The sequence below is a fragment of the Pinus tabuliformis genome, chromosome Q, assembly GCF_031772625.1.
Source record: "Pinus tabuliformis cultivar Carrire ecotype Pingquan chromosome Q, CPIR1, whole genome shotgun sequence".
In the NCBI taxonomy this organism is placed as follows: domain Eukaryota; kingdom Viridiplantae; phylum Streptophyta; class Pinopsida; order Pinales; family Pinaceae; genus Pinus; species Pinus tabuliformis.
Genome location: NC_142296.1, coordinates 997,828,456 through 997,837,143, shown reverse-complemented (window position 1 = coordinate 997,837,143; position 8,688 = coordinate 997,828,456).

Below are 8,688 nucleotides of genomic sequence, written 5' to 3'. Positions count from 1 at the left end.
CTATATCATAATGTGTATAAAAAAGCCATATATGGATTTAGGATGGTAGTTATCATTTAGAGTAAAATTGTGTATATATAACCTATAATAAGGCTACAAGTATCATTTGAACATAGATTCTTTTCAACTAGATTTAAAAAAAGACATATCTATATCATAATGTGTATAAAAAAGCCACACACACACACACACACATATATATATATATATATATATATATATATATATATATATATATATATATATATATATATATATATATATATATCACATAATTGTAACTTTTTGTTCTTATTTAAAGCATCCTCTTGAACAAAGAAAGACCATTAAGGCGAGATCTGAGAATGGCGCGAATAATAGATTATCACTGATTTTGTGGAGGAAGAGCTCAAATGAAATGAACATATATTTTCAATAGTAGGTATCTCCATATAACCAAAATAAAAATAAAAAACAACAATTTCGTTGAAAAAAATTGTAAAATGAATAATGGGATTCCTTCATATTCCATTGTTCATTCAATTTTCATTTTATATGTAGGAAGCCGATGAGGAGAAGAATGGTTGGAAGCATGGAGGATGGATCAGCGGTAGGAAGAGGGAGCAAAGAGGCGTCAAATACTTTAGAGGGCTCAAGAAGGAGAGTTTCTTTTCTAAAAAGGAAAAACAATTTATCTTCAACAAGAGGCCCATCCAAACACTTGGAAAAAGACAAATCCCCTCTACCCCCTTTGCACAATGCCCCTCTTAGAAAAACCAGGAAATACCCCATCAAAATGGTTGTTGTGGCAGTGACTGTTGCTCAACAACACAACAGAAGAAGGTGCTTAGGCCAAATCCCATCCCTCCATCTCTTCCACATAATCCCATTCATTTGGATGAACCAAATGCTAAACCAGAGGGTGTTGGGGAGGATCCAAAGCAAGTACGAGTGGTCAACCTGCTCTTGTTGTGGTTAATACAGAGTTAAGTGAAGAGGTACTCAGAGACGAAAATTCCATGGTGTTCAAACTCTAGCAGGTAAGTGGTTTTCCCTCCTTTTCGGTTAGTTTAGGGTTGGTTTGTGTATTGAAGTCAATGCAAGGTCTCCTTTCTTCTAGTTTGTTGGGTCTATCAAAGCATGTGTAGATGTTAGTAGGGCACAATTGTCAATGGATGGTCATGATTTCCAATCCTATAAAATCATTTCAAAGTCTCATGAAATAAAATCCAAACACATGAAGTCATCTAAAACTCACTTACAGTTTACATAATCAAGTGTAGACAATTTTCACCCACTCCTAAATCAAAGATGTCCATGTCATGGGGACATACCAATCTCTACATATTGATCTTACCCACACATATATCTTAACAACAACTATATATGCATATAGAGTTTTGTATATTATTCAAATTCATTCCATTGACATATACAAAATCTCTTCACATTGAACCAACATCCTCCCATATAGAAGTTCTCACAATGATCTTATGTTTGTATATGTAGGGTTTACTTCTTCTTTGGGGAATGCAAAGGAAAGCTAATGAGGTTCTATCTTTCAAACCCCATCCACAAGAGGTAATTTGGAGAGCACCCTAGATCACTTGGACCACTATAAATGAAATCACAAGCATGTTAATTACAAAATTGAAATTCATAAGTTGCATGTGCAGAAATCCCAAGCCACGATATGAATCTGGTTGTTTAATCAACAGAGGGTTATGTTTGAACCCTGAACTTTTCCAGCCCAAAATCAAAATCATTGTGAATACAATTATACTTACATAAAAATTAACATATACACAAAAATGACTTAGCATACAAATCACATTGGCATATTTATGAACCAAAAACATGCACCCTTAAAGCTCTATATATTGATCAAAACTTAAAAATGGGCCATACTTACACACACACAAAATTTTGCTATCAACCAAACACACCCATTTCTAAACAAACATGCAACCATATAGATTTTTTCATATTGGACACATTTCCACTCATATCTACAATGACACACGGTTTTCTTATTTTCCACAGTCTATCAACTTATAAACACCTCTCCAAAACTAAATCAGACTATATATACTCACACCCACCCAGAGCTCCACATATTGATTATTCTGAAACCCCAAATTATAGGTGTAGAGCTCTACATTTTGACCATATTTACATCCAGGCCAGCACCCAAATATGCACACATAACTCTACATGTTGACCATGATTTGTAGCTAGCAGTATCCTCAAGGATACGGTTCAGTATAGTCACTTAGGATTGGTTTAATCGATTATCACTCACTTTAGGGAGCTTCAAGGAACTTGGATCTTTAAGAAACATATTATGCATAGCTTTCTCTTTAGGTAAAGTGTTATTTGTTCATATAAATGATGAACTTGCTTTCAAAACTGCATAACTGCATACATTGATTTCTAGTCTCTAGAGTATAGGGTGGATGTACTTAACGATGGGTAATTTTAGCTTCAATGAGCCTCCACATTTGCAAAGGGGGTCCATAAATAGATGTGTGTGGACATGGGAATATTGATGTTAGGGTAGATTAAAATTTCGACTTATAAGCACCATATCTCCCAATATATTATTTGTATTGGCATTTAGATGTACCTGGTATAATGAAGTATGGTTTCCATCTCTTTTAGGTGCTTGGATTACAATTTTTACAATTTTATTATAGTTGGTTTTCCTAGAGAAATATGCATGCCTTATAGAAACGAGGTTTACCATCATTCTTTAATGGAAATTCAATGACTAGGAACCCATAAATGTATTTAGAAATATAGAATTCCATCATGAAATAGTACCACAACAAACCACATAAATAGATCGAGTTGAAAGAATTATTTGATACACTAACAGAAAACATGGATGCTATGTGTGAAATCCTCGACTTCTTGGACCATTAGGGCTTCATAAGCTTGCATCCTTTTCCTAATTTCCAACAAGGTGAACCTATGGTTCATGAAACATCAAATTCTTCTGCATTAAAGTAAGCAGTTGAGATTAACAAAGTGAGAACAACAACTTCATTGCTAGAAAAATTTTATTGTTTTGAAAGAAATTACCATAATTCCCTAACAAATCCTTTTGGAGCCATTTCTTCTAGGCATTACCAACCCTTGTCCTTACTAAATTTGTAGTTCCAAAGGTATTGAGTATACCCCAAGGACCTGCAATTGAGTATCATTGCAGTGCTTGTTGTTAAATTTAGATAAAAATGGCATGTTATATGCTTAGCACAATTACTTCAATGTCCTTTTGGCAACCTAATGACAATTTTCAATTCAGTTTCCAATAGTAACCACATTGACAGTAACTGCCAAATAGAACATGAATAATAAAATGCAGAAGATAAGCCAAGACAAGAAAACACTAGATCAGTGAATGCCAGGGAAAAAACCCCAAGATGGGGAAAACCCTTTGATCAATTCTTCTTATTATTATATCGAATGTTCAGAAGAGAGAGAGAGAGTACAAAAGTAAAAATTGACTTGCCAAATCACAGTCAAAACAACCTTGTCAAATCTGCAGTCAACAACAGTCAAATTGTTCCCTAACAAAAAATTCAACGCAGGTCAACACAACAACAAACAATCCTCCATTAAACTTGATCAAACCCAGTCAAACTCAACCTTCTTTGCTAGTCAATTTCAGCCCAAAATAGTTAATAAAACAATGGTCAAACTTGGTCAAACTCTGTGGTTAGGTCTGTGGCTAACCCTGTGATTGGTCTACAGACAAAGTCAATAGAATGCCTCAGTTATTATGCCAATAAATGTGTCTTGCCAAAAATGAAATTATGACCCAAAAATCACAGTCAAATGTCGTTAAAACACCCCTCATCAACGCTAGACAAACTTGCAACAAGCTTTGAACTTTCAACCTTGTAATTTGTCATTCTACTGCCACACGTGTGAGGAAAATAGATGCCCAATAAGTTGTATAAACCAATCAGATGAGGAGAGAGAAAAATGTGTGAGTTGATTACGTGCCAAATAAGGTTGGAGGTCTCTCTTATTTATACAAATCATTCAGGGTGAAGTGACATGTCTCTTGGGCTTCATGAGCCTACATGATGATGCAGTTGGCCTTGACAACTTGCATATGTGTGGGCATAACTTCAAAAACACATTTCTTCTTGTCTAAATTTGATGATCTATAGGTCGATTTTGGTCGTCTCGAAAAGAGGAATTCAATGCAATAATTATATCCATCAAATGATTTGTGAAAATGTGAATTTTACACTAGTTTACAATTTTAACACTCCCTCTCAACTAGGGAGAATTCCACTTGCCAATCCATCATACCATCCTGTCATCATGTACCATCTCTACAGCCCATCTCAACTTTGCTAAAAAATGATGTAATAATGAATAAGAATTGATCAAGAGTGAGTCACAAGACCTTTTCGCTCTCCACTGAAAAAAGTCAGTCTAGGGGTAGAACCCCAATCATATTTGATCCTAAATTATCAAGTTGTTGAACACCATTCATCATAGACATAGGGCGTATGACAATGCACGATCCGTCCATCTATATTGTTATGGTCCCTATCCACTTTTCCCAGCTCATTGCCCAGATGAGAGGTACTTCCCATGAGTTCCAGACTACATGGGTAGGATGTATGTTGGGGCATACCCAGGAGAACGTGAACCACTCATCCTGCTCATATTCCATAGGAGAAGGTGAAACACTCATCCCATGTATATATTATCAATTGTAGGGGAAGGCGAACCACTCACCATACACACATGTGTCATCAATTGTAGGGGAGGTTGAACCACTCACCCTACACACTTGTCAACCATCATGGGGTATCACAGGGGAAGGTGAACCACTCACCTTGTACATAGTGCACCTATAGGGGAAGGTGAATCACTCACCCTATGGTCGCTAATAGCTCCAAGAAGTACCCCAAGCCCCCAAGAGCTCCCAGAGCTCATTGTCCAACTCAAGCAGGACCCTCATGGGAGGGTCCTTCCATGACTCCAAGTATCTCTTGGAAGGCTAACAATTTTACCTTTCCTAAGGGCTTCGTAGGACGTTTACAACCAGATCATCACTCCTAATGTGTTGGAGCCTTATTACTCCCCATTGTACCATATCCCAAATAAAGTGGTACCTAATGTCAATATGCTTGGAGTGTTATTGGAACATGGGATTCTCTAAAAGGATAATCCCACTTTGGTTGTCACAATAGATCACAGTGGTATCCAGTACATGCTCAAATAGCTCATTGAAGAGCTTCTTCAACTAGACAACTTCACAACAGGCCATACTAGAAGCAATATATTTTACCTCGACGGTGCTTAGAGAAACTGATTTTTTCTTCTTGCTAATCCACGAAATTGAAGAAAATCCTAATTACAAGCAACATCCTGATGTGCTATTTCTATCTACCACGTTTCCATCCTAGTTAGCATCAAAATATTCATGAAGCCTTAAATTCCCAACAGTGTATATCAACCCATATTTGATTCTGCCATAGAGATATCTCAAGAGATTCTTAGCAGCAGTCCAATGTATGTGATGAGGCTCAACCATAAATTGACTCAAAGTATTCACAATGAAGAATATGTTTGGACAGGAGTTTATCAAGAACATCAGGCCCCCCACAAGTTGTCGATACTCAGAATGGTTTTCCAATTCAGTCCCAACAGCACTTCCACATAGCTTCTTGAAGTTGAGTTCCATTGGAGTAGGCACATGCTTGCAATCCACCATCCCACATATCTCTCACAACTTCACAATGTATTTTCCTTGAGAAAGGAAAATATCACCTAGATTTTTCTAGACCTCCCAACCTAGCAAGTAGTGTATCAGTCCTAGGTACTTCATCTCAAACTCATAAGTCGACTCCCTCTTGCATTGATAAATGAGAGGGTATACTCCAGTCAAAAAGATATCATCAACATAAAGGACCAAAATAAGAGGCATGTCCTTCTCAACATTGAATTATAGGTTAAGATCATCATAAATCCCAGCTTCACAAGATAACTATCAATCTTGTCAAACCAATCCCTAGGGGCTTGCTTTGACCCATAGAGAGCTTTCTTCAACTTGCATGCATATGTCCTTTGATCTTGAACCTCAAACCCCTGAGGTTGTTTCAAGTAGACTTCCTCCTTAAGCGAGCCATGCAAGAAAGAAATTTTGTCTTCCATTTGAACTAGGCTCCATCCTTGGTTGGAAGCGAGAGAAATAATAGATCGGATAGTGGTATATCGAGAAACCAGTGCAAATATTTCGTCATAGTGCACTCCTTCCTTTTGATAGAATCCACGAGCAACGAACCTGGTCTTATATTTTTCAACACTCCCATCAACTCTATGTTTTATCTTGTAAATCCATTTAGAAGTGACCATAAACTTGTCCTTTGAACTAAGAACCACATCCCAGACAAAATTCTTCATGATCGATACATATTCCTCATTCGTCGCATCCTTCCAGACTAGTGTTTTACAACTTCTTCAAACGTGCAAGGTTCAACTTGAAAAATAGTACTCATAGAAGCCAAATAAACTTGATACTTGTTCAACTTCTTACTTTCATGAAATGTCCCTCTTGGAGAAATATGTTTTTCAACATCTTTGATGGTATCTTTGATCCATAATGGATGTTTCCTTGAGGTAGCGGGATCACCAAGAGGTGGATCAATAGGATCCATCAGGCCTTCAACATTAGGCATAGGTTCATTTGGTGGAGGTTCATCTTGTTTTTAAGCATCATCATCCTTCCTTGGGATAGGGAGATATTTGGATTTCCCAAGGGCAATATCTTCATCAAAGGTGACATCATGAATTAATTCCATATCTCTTTGACCAGGCACGTAGATTTTGTATGCCTTTAAATTTTCATTGTAGCCGATGAATATTACTTTCTTCCCAAAAGATTCCAACTTATTTCTTTTCTCTTTAGGCACATGAAAATATACCAAACAACCAAATATTATAAAATAAGAAACATCCATAGCTTGATCCAGATTCTTATTTTGAACATATACGGTAGTGTTGCCAGCTTCTCCCCATAAGAAATTCGGTATACCTTGATCATATATCATAGCATGGGTGGCTTCCATAATTATTTGATTCTTCCTTTCAGCAATGCCATTCTGCTCAGGAGTATATGGGACAATTGTCTCCCTCTTAATACCAGCCTCTCTGCAAAATTCATTGAATTCATTTGATTCATATTCAGTTCCATTCATTCCTCAATATCTTGATCATCTTCCTTGTTTGATTTTCTACCAATGCCCATTTGAATACTCCATCCTTCTTCTTCAAGAAATATATCCATGCTTTTCATGAGAAGTCATCCAAAAATATTGCATAATATGTGTATCCGCTCAATGAGGTTAGGAGAAGGGCACCAGATAGGTCAGAATGGACCAATTGAAGAATACCAGTTGTCTTTCTCACACTATAAGGGAATGGTCCCTTAGTATGTTTCCTAGTTGCACAATCCTAACAAACCCTTTCATGGTTCATGTTAAACTCAAGCATACACGTGACCATCTTCCTTACCCTAGGTAAGGCTTTGTAATGTAGGTGGGAAAATATTTGGTGCCATAGCTCAGATTGAAGTGAAGTATCTCTTGCCAAAGCTCCCAAAGGACTTCCACCAACTTGATAGAGACCATCAACCCTAAATCCAAGAGTAAATGCATCTTTATGGTTTCTTTGCCAAATGTGTACCTTTGCATCAATAGACACCAGGTTCTTCTTCAAATTAGGCACATATAATACTTATTGTAGGTGTATGGTTTGACCTTAATTCAAGTGAAGAGTAAAAGTACTTATCCCTTTCACGGGGTAGATGGCATTATCTCCAAGTATGATCTTTAGATTAGTCTTCTTTTCAACCAAACTTGAGAGGGCCTCCTTGTATCCAATGAATATCCTTGAGGCTTGGCTCCACTATCAATCAACAAATGATCCAACGTATCCAAGGTATCTTGTTTTTCTACAACATTATTTTCATCATACCTGGCATTCCTTGTCCTCTTGGGAAGTCGACCATTTCCATTTCTAGCAACAGGGGCATTCCTCTTTCCTTTTTTGTTATACCTATTGTTCCTTTGATTTCCATTGCCTTTGAAATTGCTGTTGTTGTTGTTGTAGTCATCATCCCTTGAATGATTATTCTTGTGAGGACATTCTCTAGCATAGTGACCAAACTTTTTGTAATTGTAGCACCTTCCTTTTCTTCCTTCTTTGAATCCCTTCTTAGATCCTTGACCCTGTCTCCTTGGACCAGTATAATTATTCCTTTTTGCATGAGTGGAGAAGGCAATAGGTTCATTTCCATTGGAGGAATTATCTCTCTCCATCACCATTGTCTCTTCTTGAGTGCATATAGCCAACAACTCATCAAAACCAGGAATTATATCATTGTTGAGAATGGTGGTGATAAATACTTCCCATGATATTGAAAGACCTACAAGTGCAATGAGAGTGAGCTCCCTGTCAGCAATAACTTCTCCAATAGATAGTAGGCCATTCTTGATTTGAGTTATTCTCATGAATTAGGATTGGATAAACTCCCCTTTATCCATCTTGATGTTCTTCAACTTGTTTTTGCAAAAGAGGATTTGATTTGCATTGTTCAATTTGAACATCCCATCCAGCTTATCTTACATATCCTTAGATGTTTCCAAATTAGAAATATAGGCAACCAAATGCTTTTGAATG